At 42.3% G+C, this 25,912-nt stretch overlaps 1 long non-coding RNA gene across 1 annotated transcript; it reads right to left on the bottom strand.

The window, feature by feature from the left end:
- Positions 1–20,245: 20,245 nt before the first annotated feature.
- Positions 20,246–21,936, bottom strand: LOC120935401. Its single transcript, XR_005748459.1, has 3 exons — positions 21,025–21,936; positions 20,777–20,880; positions 20,246–20,274 (listed from the first exon to the last, which is right to left on the bottom strand). It is a non-coding gene; the product is annotated as an uncharacterized LOC120935401 (long non-coding RNA).
- Positions 21,937–25,912: the final 3,976 nt, after the last annotated feature.

Here is a 25,912-nt window from a genome sequence, read left to right as displayed (position 1 = left end):
TTAGACAAAATGGAAGATAGAAAAAACAGGGCTGCATAATCATGCAGACCAGTACAACACATGAGGTCAACCGCTGCAACCATCGGACAAGCAAAAACATAACATTAAAACAATGTAAATACAAATATTAATTATGAACAATGTTAAAAATATTTTGTTTAAAAAAATATATGTATCTGAAAACGCATGTCAACGATCGGATAAAAACAATTGACATCAAAGTCCACATTAAAACAATGTAAATACAAATATTAATTATGGACAATGTTAAAAATATATTCACTCCTTTGGCTAATCATCACTCTTATGCAGAGGGGGATTTTTTAGGGTCACGCCAGGGACACCAATTAGACCCCCACTACCAGTATCCCCCACCAGGGGATTGGTGGAGACATCCACCACCTCCCATCCCTCCGAATATTGGAACTCCCAGAAAGAGAAAAGAAAGAGAGGAAGGAGAGGGGGCAGGCGCCTACAAAAAACCCAGACCATAGTTGGAGCAGGGATATATAACCTTAGTGGGGTTCCTCTGGATGAGGACGAATTGAAAGTCCTTGATAGAGGTCTTAAATTTGCCCCCACTAAGAATTTGAATAAGTTTCAAACGTACATTAGCCTGCAAAAGTACATCAGGACACTTAACATGAAAAAGTATTTCCTGTCTAAGCCCACTAGTACAGCGGCACCTATTGCTAATTCCTATCACTCAGGTTTGCGTAATAAGTCCACTTTTAACCCTCTTAATAAAGAGAACAAGTTTTTGGATGTTTTTAAGAACATGGTTGTAAATGACTTGGAAGCATTGAAGGTAAAAAAGGTATTGGATCCTCAATACATTAAAAGGGGTATTGAATCCTTGGCAAAAAGGAAAGACATCGTTATCCGCCCTGCGGACAAAGGGGGGGGTCTCGTTGTCCTCAGTAAAAACTATTATCAACTTGAAATGAGTAATCTTCTTTCTGATAGTGATACCTATAGGGTATTGTCTAAAGATCCTATGTTTGATTTCAAGGATGAACTTCATCATATCATTGAAGATGGGAGGGATCAAAAGATTCTTACTAAAAAAGAGGCGTTGTATCTCGATCCCTTGTTTTGTAGAACCCCCATTATTTATTTCTTGCCAAAGATCCACAAAAATAGTACCCATCCGCCTGGGAGGCCCATTGTCAATGGGATCGACTCGGTATCGGCCAGATTGGGCCAATATATAGATTCGTTTTTGCAACCTTTAGTGGTTAAAACCCCTGCTTTTCTGAAAGACACTAAGCATATTATCCAAATATTGGAATCTCTTGGTTGTTCCACTAATAGTATATTAGTCACTGCGGACGTCAGTTCGCTTTATACTATTATAGGACACAGTGACGCTATGGCGTCTGTTGAATGGGCCCTTTCCACATCAACACTATCAGGGAGACACCAAGAATTCCTTTTGGGCTGTTTGGATTTCTGCTTATCCAGAAATTATTTCTGGTATAATGGAGACTATTTGCTGCAGACAAGGGGAGTTGCCATGGGCGCTCGTTTTGCTCCCAGTGTGGCCAATATTTTCATGGCCCACTGGGAGGAAGAGGCGATTTTCCAACATCGCCCCCCTGAGTTAGTCTGTTACCGTCGTTATATCGATGACCTCATCATCATTTGGAATGGTGAGAGGTCCTCATTGGATACCTTCATCAGTGGTCTCAATAATAACAACAAAAATATTACACTCACATGGACCATTGACTATGAAAAAATTGTCTTTTTAGATTTGACCATAGTCAAAAATACGGACCATTTTAAACTCACCAATTATTTCAAACCTACAGACCGGAATGCATACATACCATTGGGAAGTTGCCATCACAAATCTTGGTTATGTAATATCCCCAAAGGGCAATTTATTAGATTACGCCGTAATTGCACCACTGAGTCTGACTTTGTTGACCAATCTCGTGTTTTGGCTGATAGATTTGTGCAAAAAGGGTACAACCAAGACCACCTTGAGAGGGAAATTGGACAGGTTCAGCAATTAGATAGAACTGTTTTAGTGTCCGATCGTGTGGCTAATGTCAGCCTTCCCCCCAATGATAAACACAATTTTAGAATTATCTTGGACTATAATGTCCAACATAAAAAATTTGAACGGATCATCTCAAAAAATTGGTCTATCTTGAAACAGGACAAAATATTGGGACCTGCATTACCAGCAAAACCCCAATTTGTATACAAGAAAGCTCCCACTCTTAGGGATCGATTAGCACCTAGTGTGCTCGATCCCCCGGTCATTTCAGATAATAGAATGTTCAAATTCCTGGGAGGTTTCTATGCGTGTGGACGTTGTGTTCCATGCAAACATTCCAAAGTGAACATTAAAAAGAGGAAAAAATTTGTGGCATCTGCCACTGATAAAGAATATGATATTAAACAGCTCATCACTTGTGACACCGTAGGTGTTGTCTATATGTTAGAATGTGATTGCGGCCTGCAATACATAGGTAGAACCTCCAGACCCCTACATGTACGTTTAGCCGAACATGTTAATAACATCAAACAAGGGAAAACCACACACAATGTATCCCGCCATTTTAGGGATTTCCATCATAAAAATCCAAAAGGATTGCGTTTTTGGGGAATTGAAAAGGTTAATCGTCATTGGAGGGGGGGTAATTTTATCCGACAATTGAGCAAGAAAGAATCTTATTGGATTCATGAGACCCATGTTCTTTGTCCTGACGGGTTAAATGTGGACTTTGATGTTAATTGTTTTATATCCGATCGTTGACATGCGTTTTCAGATACATATATTTTTTCAAGAAAATATTTTTAACATTGTCCATAATTAATATTTGTATTTACATTGTTTTAATGTGGACTTTGATGTCAATTGTTTTTATCCGATCGTTGACATGCGTTTTCAGATACATATATTTTTTTAAACAAAATATTTTTAACATTGTTCATAATTAATATTTGTATTTACATTGTTTTAATGTTATGTTTTTGCTTGTCCGATGGTTGCAGCGGTTGACCTCATGTGTTGTACTGGTCTGCATGATTATGCAGCCCTGTTTTTTCTATCTTCCATTTTGTCTAAATGGGACTTTTGTATATTTATATATTTTTATATTTTTTCTTTTGTCGTTGCTAAACATATGTATTCCGGGGCTTTTAAGTAATATTCACTCTCCCCTTGCATATTTCTGCTGACAGATTTGAATAGGTATGATCGCCGCAGTAAGTGATTTGCTTTCTGTTTTTTTGCGGTGCTTTTTGTCCTGCATGCTGATCCGTAGCCAGTGAGCTTTTTGTCCCACACATTGCCCTGTAGCTAGAGACCTTTTTGGTCCATATGCTGCATTGTAGCTACTTACTTTCCATAGCAACATACATGTATATAACTGGGTGCACGTTTCCTCTCCCCTACATCCGCTGAAGAAGTCCCGCCCTTGGGACGCAACGTTCGGTAGGGAAGTACGTGACGTCACCCGCTGCCATCTATCGGACCACGCTGTGCGTTTTTGTTTGCATTTGATTCCTAGCACTGGATATAGTGCTTTTTATGTAAGTGTATTTTCACTATTAAATGTTATATTGGTTATTGCGGAGAAACACTATGTTTTGTTTTTCTTACATCGGATTCCATGGCTGCTATCCATGCTGATATTACTTGAGATCTGCCATCCATGCTGATATTACCTGAGATGTATTCCTTTCCTGCTTGGATTATGCTGTTACATGCCTGGGATTGACCCTTATGGGAAAGCGATTTTTTTATTATCAATGAGGTGAGCGGCCATTGTTACTATTGGTGGAGGTCTCCTGCTAACCCACGCTATATCACCTGCATGCCTCATATTGTCAGTCACTTATAAGAGAATCACCTGGATGATCTTTATTTGGACTTTTCCTCTAGCGCTGCACTATCTACTTTACATTGACTCTTAAGGAATTTATAAATTGAATCCTAGTGCATAGCTGCTGATTCCGTTTTACCTGTATATTGCGCTGATTTTTTTACTATTTTCATGTTTTATTACTAGCACTAAATGAAAAAGATTATGACATTTTCATAGATCCAGTAATAAAATTTCAATTATCAAACATGATGTTGTAGGAATCCAATCATCCTATCTAGGTACATAAATCTTGGGTTCCAGCCTAACAAACAATCAGGAATATAAGTAGCTGAATAGTGCCCTCATGTGGTGTTTCTTAGAATTCCACCAGTTCTATGTCATTTTTTGTTCTGTACAATACTATAGAGGTATTAAACTGACGTATACACAAATATTGTATTTGCTGATAACCATTGGCATTGTGTTTTTACCTAATTTGTGCAATTTCTATGTTTGTCTTTTATAATTCAATATCTGATTTCATCCCAGTACAATGTTAAAGTGATTGTAAATGCTAGATATTTTTTTTTTACTCTGCTTGCAGACCTCCTCACATACATCTACAGAGGTAGGGCAGCCACTGTGTGCTGGATCACAAATTTGGTACATGAGCAGGGCTTCCGGGTTAGGGAGGCGCACACCCGTGCCGCCCCAGCTGTGCTGTGATTTGTTACAGCACAAGCTGAGTCGTCCCGGCCAATGATTGATCGCTGGGACCCGCTGATTGTCTCTGTAATTCACTTAGGAGAGCTCTGTGTTGTAAACAACACAGAGTGTTGTACAATGACAGGTGATCTTGCTGTTTTTTTATTCCCTGCAAAGCAGAGAAAACAACAAGATTGCTTAGTAAAATCAGTACATATTACAAACATTACACATTGTTAGGCACACAGTTAACCCCTTGACCGCCCTTAGATTCTCCTAGAACTCCTTCTCAGTCAGTGTCATTAGTACAATGACACTGTATAGTATTAGCACTGATCACTGTAATAGTGTCACTATTGATGTCAGGGTCAGTCAGTTAGTGTACCTCCCCCCCCCCCACCCAGCATCAGCTAGTGTCAGATTGTCCGCCACAGTATCACAGTCCCACTATAAGTCGCTGATCACTGCCATTGCTAGTAAAAAAATAATAAAAAACTACAGTATATATACCATAGTTTGTAGACGCTGTAACTTTCATGCAAACCAAAAGACATGTAGCAGAATACATTTTGGCCTAAACTCTAGAAGAAATTAGATTTTTTACATTTTTATTTTATATGTTTTATAGCAGAAAGTAAAAGAAAATTTCCCAAAAATGTAGGGCCTGGTTATGAAGGGGGTAAAACCTTTCTGGCGGGTAAGTGGTTAAAATAAAAAACATGTGATACTTACCTGCTCTGTGCAATCCTGATCCTCCTCTTCTCTGGTCCCCTGCCACGCTCCTGCCCCTCCCCATTGAGTGCCCCATTAAAAAGCTAATTGTCACAGAGGCACTCGTGCATTCTTGCTCCCGCTTGCTGTATGTGGGCCGCACCATTCGACCCCTGAGACAACGGTTTGGGGAACATCGAAGAAATATAGAAGGCGGCACCGATCCCCATAGTGTGCCAAAACACTTTACCACTACACACCAGCAATCAACCACAGGACTCTCAGTATGGGTTATAGAACAAATTAGCAACACCTTCACCCCAGCAGAAAGATTTAAAAAACTATGCGCCAGGGAAACGTATTGGATATACACCCTAGATGCCCTCTCTTCGGGTGGCATCAACGAAAGCATTGAGATTGCCACCATTCTATAACCCGCCCATCATTAAACCTCCATACATCTGCCCTTTAAAATACAGGCTTACGGGCATACATACGCTCCCCCTGTACCTTTTGAGATATATATATACATTCGTTCCCACATATTTGTAATTTATACCTTTTATCCATACCTCTTTTCACCATATACTACGTATCATCATGCATTTTGTGTATATGTATATGTATTTATTTATTTATTTATTTATTTATTTATGTATGTCTATACCACTGTATGTATGAGTCCTTTGCTGTTCTATTTCTGAACATCTAGCGCGTATGTAGACAATTCCTTATTTTATTTTCCAAGGATTAATTCAATAGGACTCTATATCCACATGTTGTATGTATACTGTGCACACCTTATGGATCATATCCCCACCACTCCCCCTCTCTTTCATTCCCTCTCCCTCTCCCCTTTGTTTCTCTCCTGCCCCCCCCTTTTTCTTCCTCCCCCCCCCGTCCCCACCTCTTTTCCCCCGCCCCCCACCCACCATCCCCTTCCCTCTTCAGCCCGCCCCCCCCTCCTTTTTTCCGCCCCCCCCTCCTTCCCCCTCCTATATATTTTCAGCTACCCTCACCCTACCCCTTGGTACATTGGCACATATTAGTGCCACTACTCCCACCTTACTCCTCCAGCAATAACACACTGACTAAAATTAAATTTAAATTTACTTACAGTCAGTATTAATTTATATTAAATCACATGTATATATGCATCACATCATATTTAATAGTATTAGCTGCCCATATATACACTCCTTATCATACGGCCCCCCTGCCACTCATGCCGCACTTCTTGCGACCCAAACATCTTTTTCATCTGCTCCCATTATTCATATATGTGTAGCCCATACACCCTTATTCATATTTTATCCATTATTGTGTCATCTTCTCCATCGCGTTTACACTGCACTTAATTCCTACATCTCCTCAAACACTGTCCCCGTCCTCTCCCCATCTGACACTTCCCATCACATTCCACTTAGTCTCATTCACGGCCCCTCCTCCTCTCCCCCCGTTCGCTTAGTTCCAAGCCACTCTCTCTATGCCCGCCCCCGTCCCATACGCTCGTCTCCTATTCACACACTGACACTCCTGGATTCACGCCCACACTTCTTTCCTTCACATTACACCGTGCTCCGTCCCGCCCCACTCTCGCCTTGCTCCGCCCCCTCCACACTAATAAATACTAGCTCTGTGCCCCTCCTCCGCTATGCTTGAGAAAGGAGTGTAAGCAGCCAATCCATCAGCTGCTTTGAGACTCTGAAACGCGTCGCATACCAGTGACGTCATCCGCCCTCGCCAGCCCTCCACGTGCGCTCCAGACCTCGGGTTGAGAACCATCTACATCCCCATGGATGCCCTCCTTCTGATGAAGCAGTGACCTCCCCGCACAGCGCTCCCTCTGACTGGAAAAGGAACTCCCCTCCTCGGATGACAGCTCACCCAGCTAAAAGAAACCATTACATGCCTGTTCCATACTGCTCAAATGTGAGTGTAACAACCACATGTGTCTGATTTTAACCATTAAATTGTTTTTAAGCTACTACACCCAGAGGCGCCTCTCTCCTTGCCTTTTTTCTTGCTCCCGAGCCCTGCAGCTCGACCCCACCACCCGCTCTCTCCTCACAAGCTGTGATTGACAGCAGCAAGAGCCAATAACTCCTGCTGCTTTATCTGAGCCAATGGGAAGGGAGAAATCCAAGAGAGCCTCTGCTCGTGTGCACATCTCTGGATAGAGATCGGGCTCAGGTAAATATAAGATATAATAGGGGGCTGGGGTGGGGGCTGCATTAGAGTGCATTAAGGAATTTCTAGGGGTGAATGGTGCATATAGCAATAGTAGGAGGAATGTCCGCAACAAGTGTCTTTTCTGTGCTCTTTATTACCCAGCCAGGAAAAAACAATGAACTGGTGATGAAAGGGATAGGGTTTGAAAGAAGAAGGAGAACAGCAGATTCAGGCGTAGTATTTGGAACAGTCCTGCTCCCATATGTAACACTTTCCGTACCACTCCTGCCTGAGTGGGCTTAGTGTACCTGGACAGGCCTCTCTCACTGATCTGGCAGCCGGAGTATCACTCAAACCTCTTTAGGGATAAAGTCTCCGCCACAGACCCTCCTGAAATGAACTTGAACTTGAGGAAAAGCCTCTGCCACAGACCCTCCTGAGAGGAACGTCAGGGAGACACCTCTGCCACAGGCCCTCTCTGATTGGAGTTACGGAGGCAATCCTCCTTAGGCGAATTACACCTGGATCTCCTTCTTAACGTTGCCCAGGTACCGACTGACAGGGGATCAATCCTTCAGTGTCCGGCTACCTTGATCCCCGGTGGTTTGTCGAAATCCTTTTGGATCGCCAGCCTCTCATGGGCGCTCCTCAGACGCACTCCCCACCAAACAGTTATACAGCTTGAGATCCTCAAAAGTGGGAACCCAGTCGATCACTGGGTCCCCGACGCTGCTCAAATGCCTCGGACCAACATGGTCCCGGAACCAGGAACACCATGTGGCACACACGCCCCGGCCAGGTAAGCCATAATGCCAGAGCGCTGTGGTGTGGTAACCCTATAGGTGGGTGCCACACTGGAAGAAGATTACCCAGACTCAATGGCGTCTGTTCCATACGTACCCTCTCCCTGCTGGTAAAGGACACCCAAGCCTTAACTCCACTGCTGCCACCTGTCGCCTCGGGGTGGGATAACACCCCAGCCACAACAGAATGAGCCCACAGTACAGCCAAGCTGAAACAGAGACCCTACTCGAACATTGTAATTGGAATCAGAGTCATTAGCACTCTGATCACCCTCTAAATTTCAATAGCACCGGTATTTGGAAGTAACCAGGCGCTATATGTGCAAGAAAATATATTTTTTTTATTTTCCTTTGCACATAATTGAGTATTTAAGGCATTGTTTTGACAACAATATTAATTGTCGCGCCAAGGAACTTCAAAAAGGGCGGTGGTGTTGCTACTGACAAAGATAATAGTAATAATAATAATCCTAGGACCATGTCAATAAGGATTAAACAAGTTGATAGGGGGGATTGGTCTAATCCTGGTTGAGCATCAGAGGTATGTAGGAATCATTCAAACCAAGGTAAGGATTGGAAGATGAATGGTTAAAAGGTTTGCATTAAAACAAAAAACTATAAAATAGTCCAGATAGGAAAAGTCAATATATATTGGGTGGGTACCTCACTTTTTTTATCATTATTATTTTTTTTTTGCTAGGGCTGAAAGGCGGGCTTTAGTGATGTCACTGACCTGCCCTGCTGTTCCAGTCCTATTTAACAACATCAAAGATGGCCGACGGTAGGCCTGATGAAGGAGCACGCATGCTCTGAACGCGTGCGTCATTACCCAGTGCCCACCAGCAGCAACCTTTCACACCAGTGATGTCCAGCGCCCTCCACGAACTTGCCCTGCACCCTCCACAGCCAGCCCGGGACACCGGAACCCACCAGCGCCGCCGAGCTCCATAGGACAGCGTAATATGGAACCATCCTTGACTTCTGTTTAATTGGACAACGCTGCTCATTTTAATGATGTGCCTGAAAACCACTACCTTCTAGTGAGTTTTTTAAACACTTGCGAATAAAGTCCTTGGGCCAGATTCAGGTAGAATTGCGTAAATCCGCGGCGGCGTAGCGTATCACATTTACGTTACACCGCCGCAAGTTTTACGGGCAAGTGCTTGATTCACAAAGCACTTGTCTGTAAACTTGCGTCGGTGTAGCGTAAATCCGTCCGGCGCAAGCCCGCCTAATTCAAATGGGGCGTGTATCATTTAAATTAGGCGCGTTGCCGCGCCGAACGTACTGCGCATGCTCCGTTTTGAAATTTCCCGCCGTGCTTTGCGCGAAATGACGTGCAACGTAATTTTTTGAGCGGCGACGTGCGTTACGTCCTTTCCTATTCACGGACGACTTACGCAAAAAAAAATGTTTAAATTTGACGCGGGAACGACGGCCATACTTTAACATGGCAAGTCTAAATATAAGCCATGAAATAGTAGCGGTAACTATACGCCAGGAAAAGCCGACTAACGACGACGTAAGAGAATGCGCCGAAAGCGCGTAACTTCGTGGATCGCCGTAAACAGCTAATTAGCATACCCGACACGGAAAACTACGCAAACTCCACCCAGCGGGCGCCGAAGTATTACACCTACGATCCGAAGGCGTACGAAGCCGTACGCCTGTCGGATCGAAGCCAGAAGCCATCGTATCTTGGTTTGAGGATTCAAACTAAAAATACGACGCAGCAAATTTGAAAATACGCCGGCGTATCAGTAGATACTCCGGCGTATTTCAGCTGTGAATCTGGCCCCTTATTCTTATGCTACACTTAGATTGGCGCTGCTCTGTTTGTTCTTTAAGGAATAGTTTTGTCCTATTTAGTAAACCTAGTAAACATTCAATTTACAAATGAACATTTGTTTTACTAAAGAATAGTCACTACGCTACTTCTTTAGTAAATTGACTCCTAGCTGTTTTTTTTAAAGCTGATGTTTAATCTGCTTATATTTTACCCTCCCTGGTTCCTTGTTTCCCCTCATCAGCATGCTAATGGAATATTTAAATAAAGGTTTATGGTTTTTATTACATACCTTATTTTAGATCCAATACTGGATCTCTTAACGGCAACGAATTGTCGGCCAACTAACATGAAACTACGCGTTTTCTCCGCTTTTTATCACCATCCTTTGGGCAACTTCTGCTAATGTTGTGTTATGGTTAGCATTGCTTCTGAGCATGCGTGTTTGTGCTTTGTTTTTTTTCTGAAGGATTTCTGTACACACGATCGGATAATCCGACAAAACACATTTGTTGACGGAAAATTTTAAAGCATGCTATCCAACATTTGTTGGCGGAAAATCCGACAAGAATTGTCCGATGGAGCATACAAATAGTCTGATTTTCTGACAGCAGCCTGCCATCACACAATTTCCATCGGAGAATCCGATCGTGTCTACGGGTCTTTAGTCTATCTATACAACAGATCATGGCTGGTGGAAAGGGCTAGCAGGTTGCTTTACATTGTTTCCTGAAAACATCACAGCACCTTCTATTAATACTCCATTCAAGAGCCCTGGGCTCATGATGCAAGCAGTGGGCTGGCTGTTGGGATAATATCAAAATCTCTTCATTGGTTGATGTCAGTTTGAAAGAGTGGAAGTTACTAGGTATATTGCATTTGCACGCAGACTACCCTATATTATGTCCACGTGTGATGCTAAATATCCAAGAATGAAAACGCTGAAATGCAATGAATAAAAAGGGTAAGCTAGGCACAAAAAGGCTGGGATAAAAATTGCTAGATTATGCTGGATTTCCTCCAGGCAGGAAATTAAGGGAGTTCTATCTGATTTTCTGCAGCTTCTGCACATTGTGGGAAACTCACAGTGTGCGGTGAAATCACAGTAAGTAATTTCAGTACTTCAGTGCTTTTTGTGCCCTAGCACTAAACCCTTCAGAATGTTCCTGTTGGTGTTGAATAATGCCTCTGTTTCGTCCTGGAGTACAGGAATAGGGCAGAACCAGAAGTGGCATCAGCTCTCCAAATATATCACTTGTGTTGTGCCCAATCGCTGGTGCATTAGGATACTTGGAGCAAGGCTAGTGGGAAGTACGGGGCGGTGTACCAAGTACATATATTATTTGTCTGTTTGTTCTTAATTGCAGGAACACTGTTTTCTTTTTCCTGATGAAGACATCGAGTGTAAACTCACTAGTCGAAACGCGTCAAAATAAAACAGTCTTCTGCATTTTCCCTTGACCCTCATTGGGTTTTCGAGGTTCAATACATCATTCATCTTCTGCATTTATGTACTGTCATTTTTTGTATATGTTTTTATTCAGGATCTGCATGGTCCACACATTATGCAAACCTATTTGTTACAGCGATTGTTACAATTGTAAAACCTTTTGCATAACTTTTTTGTAAATTAAATATTATATTTTTCTATACTTACCTATACTTTTTTGTATATTATTTTCATTGCCCTTAAAATCCCATTTCTTTGAGGTATTCATTTTTCTGTACGGGGCGGTGTCTTCCCCTACCACAATATGTAATGCCCTTCTGATTGGCAGGCGCACCTATTTTTAAAAAGGTGAGTGGCTCCCTGGGAGACCTGGGGGTATATAAGGCCAGGCAATGGTGGAGATATGTGTGTAGGCTGATGGACACATGGCACACGTGGAGGGCAGGCATCTTTTTTGAGGTAACCCCTGTGGTAGATATAGAGGGATTTAGGTTAAGGTTTTTCTCTTCCTTCTCAGGACATCGTTTGTGGATTGATGTCTCCTCTCTTTTATTATATAGTCTTGGTTAATCTGAGGAGGTGTTACATCGGATTATCCCTGCTCTGTATGCCATAGGTTGACATACAGTATGTTTATATTTTTCTGGTTTGATCTAGTTGGGGTCTTTTTAATGCAACTATGTATGTCTAAATTACATTTGTCCTTACTTTAGGATAATAAATTCCTAGTATCTTTAGAGATTTTTTTTCTTTGCATTTCTTTGCCTTTTTCGGATTTGGAAAAAGCATAGGGGTTGAATTAAAAAAATTGTCAGTTTTGTACCCTGGAATCTTCCCATAGGCCCTGGAGGCTTTTTTGTTCTCTTCCTCTGGCACAAATCCTGATGTCATCCCCAATTGGGATGATCGCCCCCCCCCCCTTACCCTCTGTGTAATCTTGCATGGGCCTCAAAATCTGGACCCAGTAGTCCCTTTGGGGGTAATGGGAACTCTGAGATGACACCATAGATATCACGAAAGCCCCTTGTTTGTACATTCATGTCATAATATCTGTAATTAAGCACTTACTTACAGATAAGTTGGTGTGCGCATTATTTATAGATATTTGAAATATTATGTCTAAAATGTATTGTGAATTCAGTAGATGACCATTGCTTGAAGATATGTCCTAGTCCTGAAGAAGAGGGCTATCCACAAAACTTGTTGACCTTTGTGGATGCATGTGAACACTGTCTAGCCAGTATCTACAATATATTGGTGTTGCTTCAATATTCATATCTTCCTCAATAGAGTAATAGAAATCCTTGGACCCATTGTCAGACCCTACGCTGGTGCAGTGGATCCTGGGTCCCTCCTGGTGAACGACAATGCCCGGGCTCATGTGGGGAGAGCATGCAGCCAGTTCCTGGAGGATGAAGAAATTGATACCATTGAATGGCCCCACACTCACCTGACCTAAATCCAAAAGAACACCTCTGGGACATTATGTTTCAGTCCATTCGGTCCCACCAGGTTGCACCTCAGTCTGTTCAGGAGATCAGTGATGCTCTGGTCCAGATCTGGGAGGAAATACCCCAGGACACCATCCACCGTCTGATTAGAAGCATGCCCTGATGTTGTCAGGGATGCATACAAGCACTTGGGGGCCATACAAACTACTGAGGACCATTTTCAGCTGTTGCAATGAAATGTCAGCAAAATGGACTAGCTTGCTGCATAATCTTTTCACTTTGAATTTCGGGGTGTCTTTGAATTCAGCCCTCTGTAGGTGGATAATTTTCATTTCCATCAAATGATGTGCCATCCTTTCATTTCTAACACATTACCCAGTTCATATCAGTATAGACATCCAGTAAGAGATTTTTCCCCGTTGAGATCTAATATGTTTTCAAAGTGTCCCTTTCATTTTTTTGAGCAGTGTACATTCAGTAGCACTCATTCAGCTACTTTTTTGAGCTGAATTAAATAGCGCCAATGATTAAGTCCGTTTGAAAAAAACACATAAGAAGGGGCTTGCTTTATGTTACCATGTTGACTGTTTAATGTTTGTTTAATGTGACACAGAGGGGTTGATTTACTAAAACCGGGGAGTGCAAGATCTGGAGCAGCTGTGCAGGGTAGCAAATCCGCTTCTAACTTCAGTTTGTTCAAATAAACTTTGACAAAACAAAACTGGAAGCTGATTTCTGGTTTCTGTGCAGAGCTGCACCAGATTTTGCATTCTCCAGGTTTAGTGAAGCAACCCCAATGTGTAGGGAGTCACCTTAATAAAGGCTGGTGCCGACTACTAAGGATTATATGCCTTTGATTAAGTATGGTGTTATTTATACAGTCACCTAATTGGATTTTATAGTGGCACTTTGCATTTTACGATTACAGTAAAAACACACTGCAAAGTGCTTCTGTTTTGTTTTAGCTTATCATGCTGGTTATCATACCTATCATACATGTAATCATAGTGGTTGGAACACTAAGGGGCAGATCCACAAAGAAATTACGCCGGCGTATCTATTGATACACCAGCGTAATTTCAAAATTCCTGCGTCGTATCTTTGTTTTGAATCCTCAAAACAAGATACGACGGCATCTCGGCTACATCCGACAGGCGTACGTCTTCGTGCGTCGTCGGATCTTAGATGCAATTTTTCGGCGGCCGCTAGGTGGCGTTTCCTTCGAAATCCGCGTTGAGTATGCAAATTAGCTATTTCCGACGATCCACGAACGTACGACCGGGCGTCGCATTTGTTTACGTCGTTTCCGTTCGGCTTTTTCCGGCGTATAGTTAAAGCTGCTATATGGTGGCGTACTCAATGTTAAGTATGGCCGTCGTTCCCGCCTCGCATTTTGAATTTTTTACGTCGTTTGCGTAAGTCGTCCGTGAATGGGGCTGGACGCAATTTACGTTCACGTCGAAAAAAAATGACGTCCTAGCGACGTCATTTGGAGCAATGCACCCTGGGATATTTTAGGGACAGCGCATGCGCAGTTTGTTCGGCGCGGGGACGCGCTTCATTTAAATGAAACACGCCCCCTACCCACCGAATTTGAATTCCGCGCCCTTACGCCGCAAGAGATACACTACGCCGCCGTAACTTACGGCGCAAATTCTTTCAAGATTCAAACCAAACCAAGTAAATTACAGCGTCGTAGCGTATCTTACATACGCTGCGCCCGGCGCAGATGTATGTGGAGCTACCCCTAAAAGTCTAAAAGCTGCCTTTTGGTAAATCTTGGCTATATTTTGACTAGCTTGAAGGTCAAATAATCTTGTGTATTTTTAACTGCTTGCTGACTGCCTCACATAGAAGTACAGCGGCAGAGTGGCAGAGTGGCTCTCCTGTGCCGGATCACTTATCTAGTACGTGATCCAGAAATTCCAGGTAGGGGGCGCGCACCAGCTGTGCTGTGATTAGTCACAGCACAAGACTACCAGCAGATGCAGACTAATGATTGACTGCCGGCACCTCTGGATCGTTGAGGAGGAAGACAGGACAGAGCTCTGTCAATGTAAACAAAACAGAGCTCTGTCTTGTCAACACACAAGACAGAGCTCTGTTTTGTTTACATTGACAGAGCTCTGTCCTGTCTTCCTCCTTTTATTCCCTGCAAAACAGAGAGTAAAAACCAGCACATCTCTTAGTAAAAGTACCTCACAGTAAACACACCAAGTACGGTTAGGCATACATTTAATTTGTTGATCGCCATAGATGTTAACCCCTTCCCAGCCAGTGTCATTAGTACAGTGACAGTGAATATTTTTAGCACTGATCACTGAATTAGTGTTACTGGTTCCCACAAAGTGTCAGTGTCCCACTATAAGTCGCTGATCCACGCCATTACTAGTATAAATAAAGAAAACAAATTCCAGTATATACCGGTATACCATAGTTTGTAGACGCTATAATGTTTGCATAAACCAATCAATATACACTTATTGGGATTTTTTTTTTACTTAAAATATGTAGCAGAATACATATTGGCCTAAATTTTATGAAGAAATGTGTTTTTTTTACATTTTTAATTGGATATGTTTTATAGCAGTAAGTAAAAAATACACTCTGTCAAAGGCCTTTGACAGAGTGTGCAGGGGGATCCTGTCCTTCGAGCAAATAGGCCAAGGCCGCAATTTTATTGCTAAAATCATATCCCTTTTTCCCATCCCTCTGCATCTGTACTATAAAATGGTAAACCTAACCTAAAATCCTTAACCTAACAGTGTGCTGCCCCCCCCCCTTTTGTTATTGTTATAGAACATTTGGCAGAGGCTCCATATTACTGGTATACAGACCACGTTAATGCACCATATAATCTCTCTATATCTGGAGGATCCCCTTCTTTATATTCAGCAACCCCATATTTCCATGCCCACTCTCTTACAAGAATTTCAAATGTTCAGAACCTTTAGTAATTTTAAACGAAACATGTCCAATGCTGAGGCATTAAATAGCCCCCAACCCCTGCTCCACCTTCATGGCCCAGCTTCGCTCAAATTTTCCATTCCAGTGGAAACTGAGAGGCACGGTGAGTATTGTGGTCCCAGCCAATCTCTCAGATCTCTATGTGCTTAACTTTGTCCCTCTCTTGACAAAGATCCGCAAAGAGTTTGGAGGTGTGGAGCTCCTTTTCCCTTCCTTGGCTTGGCAGGATCAACACCTTAAAGATGGGCTATGACTAAGCATTAGTTGTTAATGCGAAACGCGTCAGCTGTCTATCCCACTGTATGCTGTTGTGTGCTGTGCATTTTTTCCTTTTTACAATAAACAGCACGTCTTTTTTCAACAAGACTTTTTGGAGTGCGGCTGTCCATCCATTCTCCCACCTGCTTAATTCTATGCATTGCCAGCACCCGTGTGATTCCTGAGTGGACATTGATTACCTGCCTGTGCTCACCTGGAGCGGCGGTCTCCCTACCTACCTTAAAGATGGTCATTCTCCACAAACTACTCTATAAAATGTATAAAGTTTGTCCCCTACCAAAGATCGGCCAATTATTTTTTTTAATCTCTTGCTGGAAGTTCTGTTTCATCCATCCCATGAGAGATTGGCTAACTAATTCTCTCTTATCAGCTTTCTATAGGAGACTGTGTTCATCCGACCACACAAGGCATTTGTTTGCTGAATTGGAGAGGCTGTGCTCTCTTATCAAGATACCTTGACATATACTGTCTACCTTCTATAAACTCCTCCAGGGCTTGGTCCACTGAACTTGGTTGTGAATTTTCGGGTGCTGACTGGTGGACTTCCTTCCTATTTACTCATGACTCAAGATAATTTCACGATGGTATAGGGACCCACTGACTCTCCACTGAGTGTTCTCATCCACTCCTGCTACATTCTGGTGCTGTGGTTGTGAGAAGGGTTCTTACTTACATATTTGCTTGGACTTCCCGCAGATTAAAACATTTTGGTCCACGGATTTTGCAACATACAGAGGGTAAAATAAGTCACCATTTTTCTAGGTAAATATATTTCTAAAGGTGCTATAGAAATTTTCATTACATGTTGAGAACAACTCAAGCAATCCAAACATACAAAGAAACCAAAACAAATACGTTTAGAAATTAAGTTATGGGTAATAAAATGGAATGACACAGGGAAAAAGTATGAAACACATGAAGAAAGGGAAGTGCAAAAGGGCATGGAAAGCCAAGACACCAGCTGAAATCTATCAGTAAAAAGAAAGCAATCCTGCTCCTTGTCAGTGCAAATTAGTATCAGCTGGTTCAGTCTCAACTAATGGCCTATAAAAAGTGCTTCTCATTACCAAGGTGTCATACAATAAACATGTCATGATGGGTAAAAGCAAAGAGCTCTCTCAAGATCTATGCAACCTTATTGTTGCAAAACATACAGATGGCATTGGTTACAGATGGATTTCCAAACTTCTGAATGTTTGAACTCTTTGGATGCCATAATACACACCATAAGGAGAGTGAAGAATAGGGCGTGGATAACAAGGATAATTTACCAAACAGTACATGACTGGCTCTTGAAATGTGATTAATGCACCACAGCAGCAATTCAGAAGAGGGAAGAACACTGTAGGAAAAACAAAGCATAGATGAATGTGCTTCTAAGTGCAGTAATAAAACACTCTTTGTTAATAACAAGGAACACTTACAACATAGAAGTGAAAAACAGGCATATCAATAAATCTATAACAGTTGGTCAATTAGTCGCATGCCCCTAGACTAAATGATCCACATAGACATAGAGGTTTATCGCAGGTCCGCCGTGACCACAATATACCACTACAGCTCAATAACGGGAGCAGTGGCGGCCCATCCATAGAGGGCGCCCGGGCGCCGCCCCCCTCCCCCAGTCAGAAAAAAAAATCTAGAAAAAAAATCCAAAAAAGGTCCTTAGGTGCCCTGTGTCCGAGCGCCGGGCACAGTGCCGTGTGGGTAGCGCCACGTCTGTGCAATCACAGGATTGCAGATGAGGAGCTCCATTGGCAGCAAAAAAAATGCCTTTGTTCCGCTCTCCAGCACGCCACTTGCTTCCGGCGCGATGGACTGTATTGTTATGGCTCGGCGGGTGCACACTTTCTGTGTGCACCCGCACGTCTCTGTGCTAGTCCCAACGTCACAGGAAGAACAGGAAGTGACGTTGGGACTCTCGAGCTCAGTGCGCCTGGAACTGTTGAACAGGTTTTATTTAACATTGTGCGAAAATACTGTCCGTAACGCCCCCCCCCCCTCCCCCCGCTTATTCAAATGTTTTTTTTTACTTAAACGGTGGAAATAGCGTCTGTAACGGCAAGCTCCCCCCCCAGCTTATTTTTTTTTTTTTTAATCAGTGGAAATAGTGGCCAGCTCCCCATCCTGGGCTTGTTGAAAAAAAAAATATTTAACATTGGGCGAAAATAGCGGCTTATTGAAATGTTTTTTTTATCTAATTGGTGGAAATAGCGGCAGGAAGGGAAATCAAACCCCCCCCCCCCGCTTATTCAAATGTTTTTGTTTTTATTTAATTAGTGGACATAGCGGCAGGAATGAAGCCCCTTCCCCCCCCCCCCCCGCGCTTATTCAATCGTTTTTTATATTTAATTGGTGGAAATAGCGACTTGGGACTGGAAAGTTGCAGGATAAGTCGGACCTGATGAGAACCATTCATATCTGTGCAACTTCAAGTCACAGCGACTTCGAAGTAGTCCCTGCATTACTTTTGTCCCACTTTGATGTGACTTGAGGTCCATAGACCTCCAGAATACACAGGCATTGCTTCAAGTCACTGCAAAATCGCAGCAAAAAATTGTGGCAGAATCTTGCGACTTTCAGGCTAACACAGTCTGAAAGTTTGATGCGACTTAAAGCAATGTCTGTGTATTCTGGAGGTCTATGGACCTCAAGTTGCATCAAAGTGCGACCAAAGTAATGCAGGGACTACTTTGACTTGAATTCGCACAGATATGAATGGTTCTCATTGGAAATCATGGGGTATGACTTGTCATGCAACGTTGAAGTCCCAAGTCGCAGGACAAGTAATGCAGTATGTCTGCAGTCTCTGGTAATCTTGTGCAGTATGACCACAGTCTCTGGCAATCTTGTGCAATATGTCCGCAGTCTCTGGTAATCTTGTGCAGTATGTCCGCAGTCTCTGGTAATCTTGTGCAGTATGTCCGCAGTCTCTGGTAATCTTGTGCAGTATGTCTGCAGTATCTGGTAATTTTGTGCAGTATGTGCGCAGTCTCTGGTAATCTTGTGCAGTATGTGCACAGTCTCTGGTAATCTTGTGCAGTATGTCCGAAGTCTCTGGTAATCTTGTGCAGTATGTCCGCAGTCTCTGGTAATCTCATGCAGTATGTCCGCAGTCTCTGGTAATCTCGTGCAGTATGTCCGCAGTCTCTGATAATCTCATGCCCATTTAGAGTCCTTCATAACTAACAGTGTAATTTTTTAGTTTGTTTGCGCCAATCTGTAAGGCTGCGCTATATACCATGATTTGTGATGCTGGGGCTATATACTCTGTGCTGTGATGCTGAGCTGTATACTCCTGACTCTATGAGTGGAAGCAAGTGGAATACAGGGGACGGAGTGGGTGTAATCTATAGTGGGTGTGGCTTATGAGAAGTGGGAGAGACCAAATGTGGAGGGGCGGGGTCTTGCGCCCCCCATCCTAAAATGTCACCAGCCTCCACTGACCGTTTTTACCTTTGATGCCTTTTATGTTTTATGAGATGTGAGTTCAATGGTTGAAGATTTTGTACATCGTTTTTAAATAAATTGTTTTACGTTATTACACTATTGGAGGCACTCTTTTTCATTTTCATGTGGAGCTATCCTCATCTATGAGCACGGTCAAATATCGGAAGTTTGATTAACCCGGTAGGGTTTAAAGCATTGTTTGCCAGGCATGAGAGTGCAGGGCAAATACATTTGGTGAGTGTATTTCTTAAGGGGGAAAAAAAAAAATCTAATTTGGTGTGCATCAAGCGTAAGGTGATAATACGGATGCACCGGTATTAAATGTGCCACCGCCCCGATATTGTAGAATTGAACTAAGGACTAGTGAGTTGGGCTTTGAAGGCACACGATACAAAAATTGTAGAAAACTAGAAAAATTTATTATAGATATAGAAATATCATAGAAACCGTTATAAATAAAAAATCACAAAGTGAAGTTCAATTGACAACTGGTTTACCACACACGGTTCACATACATTGTATAGTTCTAACATAAAAGGCTTAAAATAAAAAGCATAATTATAAAAAACGTTATATCACAAGTGACCAGATGGTTGTCCAGAGGACTAGGAGGATTTGCTCGACATGTTGCGCGCTTATGGAATTAGCGCTTCCTCAGGAGCATAGATATTTCATTCTAATAAAACATATACAAGAAACAGCATCAGTCTACAGGTATATGTAAATCACAAAGCAGAAAAACATTACATTTTAAGAAATTTTAAGAAAAACAATAAAGATATATTACAACAGAAGTACATATAGATGTCCACCCATGCTGCAGAGATTGCATGGTGGACAGCCAGATAAAGAACTATAAACATGTTATCTCAATGCAGCAATGCGCAACGAAGCACGCAGAGAGAGAGCCCTCCCCCTGAGACTTCCATATAAAAGGGGGGAATTCCATAAAAGGAAGAAAAAAGAAAAGAAAAGGAAAAGAAAAAGAAGAAGAAGAAGAAGAAGAAGAAGAAGAAGAAGAAGAAGAAGAAGAAGAAAAAAAAAGGGGGGAAAAAGGGGAGGGGGGGGGAAAAGAATCATATCATGTGGGGGTTCTTATATTGAGGGTATGTGCATAAGCTATAAAAGTGCGTGATAGAACAATCAGGAAAGTCCTATAAAGGTTGAAAATAACTTACAAGGGGTATCCCGCGTTGGTGGTAATCAACGAACGGTCTTTTATTGGCCTATCACTGATTATAATTCACAAGGAAATTGTTTCAACCAGATAGGAGAGTATAATCTGTGGATGGTATTGTGAAGGTATAAATCATAATTTTCAGTATACCAATGTCAAAAATAATTTCATAAAAACATAGTCAGGAGTTTCAGGTTTGTAGAAACGGGAGAAGGGGGGGAGGTAGGGGGGGGGGGGAAAGCGACTTACCATAAAGAAAAAGCAGAACTAAATTGCATGCGGTGGTATGGCAGTTGATTGCTGGTAAGCAACGAACAATGAATCTGATCCAGGTATATGTTCACACACCCAGCTAGTGCATACAGTGTATTAATCGGACATAGAAAAACAGATGGGTAAATCTGTCTAAATAATCGCCTACCTAACTGACCTTAGTCCATGGGTATGGAAAGGATAATAGGCAAAGGCGTTAAAGTCCTAAAGGATATAAAACAAATATGTATAAAATAAGACTGGGGTAAACAAAGGTTGAGGTGGTAAATATAGAAACTACAAATCTGTAGCAAAGCATTAGCCCACAGCTTGTAGATATCCTAGGAAATCGCCTTACCTTAGTGTTGCAGTACAGTGTATAGCTGAGTGTGTCCCTGGTAACAGAGTAGCGCCAGTACACTGAACAGCTGCTTACCTGGTCTATATATAGTCCACTAAGGGCTGGTTAGTAACAGGTGGAGTGGGAGAAGACCCACCTGCATGTCGGCGTCTCCGTCGCAGCGATAATGACGTCATTTTAAAATTGCCCAAATCACGGCGATGTAGCCGTGTCCCTGCATAACCCCGACTGACCAGTCAGCCAGGTCTGCAGAGCGTGCGCAGCCACGTCCGTAGCGTGCATGTGCACAGAAGGGCACGACGTAACGTCATCTCCCTGGGTAGGGCAGTGACGAGGGCGGGGACGTACGAGACGCGGGGTCCTCCCACCAATGACACGCGCCTCCGCACAGCATGCACGGAGGCAGTGACAGGTCAGACCAGGGCCCATACATACAGGGGCTCGCAAGCCGATCCACACAAAGGAGGGGCGGGGCCAGCAAACCTCCAGCGCGCTTCCCTAAGCAGGGCTGTACCATTCAGATAGGGAAAGAAAGGGGAGAGAAAAAAACACTAGTTCTTAAGGGGAGTGGAATCACAGTCACAAGCGGTGTGGTGGAAGAAGATATACATACTTGTTTCATAAGAAGATTTGATCACCAAGTTTAATCACTTGAAGTTTATCACTGTTTATGGACTTGAATTGAACTTTGTTTCACCATATTATACACTGAGTTTTTTATTTAATTTTGTGCTTTAAATTTTTATTTTTTTTCAGTTGTCACTCTCACTGGGTTTCAGTGGATTCATTATTTATTATTGTTGTTTTTGTAGTTGTCTCACAATAATTTTGTGAAATCAGCGCCACTATTTTATTAATTTATTTATTTAGAATACATATACAATAAATCTATAACGTCCAGTGGGATGCCTCCTGGGAGTAAAGACAGCTGCAGGTGGAAGTTCCAGCCGTCCACTCTGATGTATAAACAGAAAAGTCAGTGCTACTACCCATATGACACATAGATAGCAGAGCTCCCAGGTGCTTGATCCACACTGGCGCTGGCTGAGTAGAGTAATGTAGAAAAAAACTATCCACACTCTGGTTGTTGCTCTTAAAATGTCTTCATTTTATTGAAAAGACACAGTGGACAAACGCAGATGAAGTCAGTTGACGCATTTCAGCCTATAAGGCCTTAGTCATACTGATGTAATTCTGGTTGCCTGGAGTCCATGCTGGTCCTGACAGCACAGCTCTTCATCTTGGATCAGAGACACAGTGTTTCCCACTGCTAGTTGGCTGGAACTTCCACCTGGATGTTATGGATTTATTGATATGCCTATTTTTCACATCTATCTTGTAAGTGTTTTTAACCTTTTCTTGTCATTAGAGTGTTTTATTACTGTACTTAGAAGCTCCTTCTTCTCTGCTTCATAATACACACCATGTTTGGAGGTCAAATGGCACTGCACATAACCCCAAAAACACCATGCCAACAGTGAAGTCTGGAGATAAGAACATCATGGTGCGGGCTGTTTTTCAGCATTCGGTACTGACAAACTTCAAATCATTGAAGGGAGGATGAATGGTAAAATGTACCAAGACATTCTTGATAAAAATCTGCTGCCATCTACCACGATGATGAAGATGAAACAAGGATAGACATTTCAGCAAGACAATGATCCCAAACACAAAGCAAAGGAAACTCTTTAATTGGTTTCAACAAAAGAAAATAAATCTGCTAGAATGGCCCAGCCAATCTATGGAAAGAACTTAAGATCAGAATTCTACTTATACCTCCTTTTTCCCCTTACATTATTTTCCCTTTCAGTTATACTCCATTTCTCTCTTTTCTCATCCCCTGATGAAGTCTCTGGGCATGACGTAATGCATAGGGCGTGAGCGGTGTCACAGAAGTGATGCCGGAGGTATTACAAGTTTGGCACTCGTGGAGTACATGCACTGTTACTTTGTGTTAATGTGAGTAAAACCATGTTTAACTTGAATAAACCTTATAAAACGTTATGACACCATAGAGAGTCTCTTTATACATGAAAATAATCCCAGAGGATATCAAGGGAGAATACCCATGATCACTTAGAGGAGACTTACTTACCATAGAGATCCATTTAGCCAGGGAGGAGCACTAGAGGACCCCTAGAGGCAAGTAGAGATACACGGACCACCAGATTGAGACTACTGTTATATGCTGTAACCTCACAGCAGTGAGGTGAGAGGCCAGTGAGCATAGAGGTGTCACAACACTGAAAACAGGAGATACCGCTGATTTATTCACTTACCTGCATGGTGAAGGGATACACCATTCTTTTAAAGGACCTCAAGAGCACCATTTGATTACTCACCACCCCCCCCCCCTTATTTTGCACTGGTTATGCTTACAATTCACAATGATATACTATTGTTCCATTCTAATCACTGAACATTGAGAAAGGAATGCCTTCATTTTTTATATATTTATTTGTGGTATTTGCACCTTCTTCTTATAATATTGTATTGCACTGTTTTTAGCACTTTAAGTGTTATGGATTGTATTATCATATGATTTTCTGAGTTTTAGTTATTTATTTGCGTCATTGCACATTATTTGCATCACCGTTGTTAACATTATTTGCACACCAATATTAAGTTAGTATTGTTGTATAGAATATTTTTTTACAACTATTACAGCAGCGTCTATATAAATAACAATTACATTAGCTACCAATAAGCTAGCAGGTGTCTGCAGCAGCCAGCCACTCCTTAATATTGTATCCTATTTAAAGTGACAGTGTGTGAGTATTCACTACACAGTTATTATGAGCACACGTGTGTGCCCCCATAGCTTGCTATGAGGGTGCTTGGCAAAGTTAGAAGCGCTGTCAAGGGACCCAAGAAGAGGAGATCAGGGTTGCACTGTGCAAAACAATTGCAAAACTATTTCACAGGGCCGGTAAGTATAACATGTTTGTAATTTTTTTTTTGTTTTTCACTGTACCTGCAACCTTAGTATAAAGAAATAAATCGTGACTCCATCCACGCGCATTTCCTTGAATAGGTAATTGTTTTTGCAGTCATACATTAGGTGTTTCTGATGTATATGACTTATAGCATTAACGCTGATGGTTGTGCTCTCTGATGTATGTCGCCATATAGAATTTCTGCTCTGATCTTAGGCAACAATTATTTACCCTACAGTGCCCTCCTGGACAATTTCCATTCCCCGCGTTGCTTTATACTTCTGTGAAGATGTTATAGGTGTGTATTTACACCGCCCCCCCCCTTTGTTTCCTCTGTTCTTTTGTTTTTTTCTTTTATAACATCTTTTTTTTAGATCGAAATGTTTTTCCATTGATTGTTATCAGGGCTATTGTTCTCAAACAACAGGGTCTGGAACTCAACCACGATCCCCCAAAACCTCTCCACCCACACACACCCTCCAAATCACATCAAATAGTGGGTGTGGTCAGTCAAATTTCACGAACATTAGGAGGGTCTTAAAGGGGCATTAAATACCACGATTGCAAATTTTATCAAGAACACCTAAATAGGATGATCAGAACTCCCTCAGCATTGCTACTCTTCCCATTCCCCCTACCCCCTCAACAAGGAGTAAGGGAAGGAATACAAATAGAGAATACATGGAAGGGAGAGGATAGAGGGGGAGGAACAAAGAAAAAGGGAGTGAAAGATGGTTAGAGAGAGAGAGGGGGGGGGGAACAATAAATTAGGATAGAGAGATAAAGGGGAAAGAAAGGAGAACAAAGAAAGAGTGGTACATCCTAAAATGTGGAGTGGAAGGGACTCAGGGAGCGCTAAATGTTTGTGGGTTAGGGGTGCAAATTACTTGCCTTGCCTTGGGTGCTGACACAACCCACACTATGAAAATAATTTTACTGTTAGGGGTCCCCACAACTTGGCAAATTTTATCAAGGGGTCACAGCACTAGAAAGGTTGAGAACCACTGGTTTAGAGGAAGGCTACAAAAAGTTATCACAGAGATATAAGCTGTCAGTGTCCACTGTGAGGAACATAGTAAGGAAATGGAAGACCACCGGCACAGTTCTTGTTAAGGCCTGAAGTGGCAGGCCACATAAAATATTGGAGAGGCAAAGGCGAAGGATGGTGAGAACGGTCAAAAACAACTCACGGACCACCTCCAAAGACCGACAACATCAACTTGCTGTAGATGGTGTCACTGTGCGTCCTTCAACAATTCCGCGCACTTTGCACAGGGAGAAGCTGTATGGGAGAGTGATGCAAAAGAAGCCTTTTCTGCACACACGCTACAGAGTCGCTACAGAGTCGCTTGAGGTATGCAGACGCACATTTGAAATAAGGTGCTGTGGACTGATGAAACAAAGATTGAGTTATTTGGTCATAACAAGGGGTGTTATCCATGGTGGCAAAAGAACACAGAATTTCAAGAAAAACACTTGTTACCCACAGTAAAATTTGGTGGAGGTTCCATCATGCTGTGGGGCTGTGTGGCCAGTGCCGGTACTGGGAATCTGGTTAAAGTTGAGTGTCGCATGGATTCCACTAAAT

This window comes from Rana temporaria, chromosome 4 (assembly GCF_905171775.1).
Source record: "Rana temporaria chromosome 4, aRanTem1.1, whole genome shotgun sequence".
NCBI classification, from domain to species: Eukaryota; Metazoa; Chordata; class Amphibia; order Anura; family Ranidae; genus Rana; species Rana temporaria.
The sequence above is the reverse complement of the archived record's forward strand: the minus strand, read 5'-3'. Positions and strand labels throughout refer to the sequence as shown.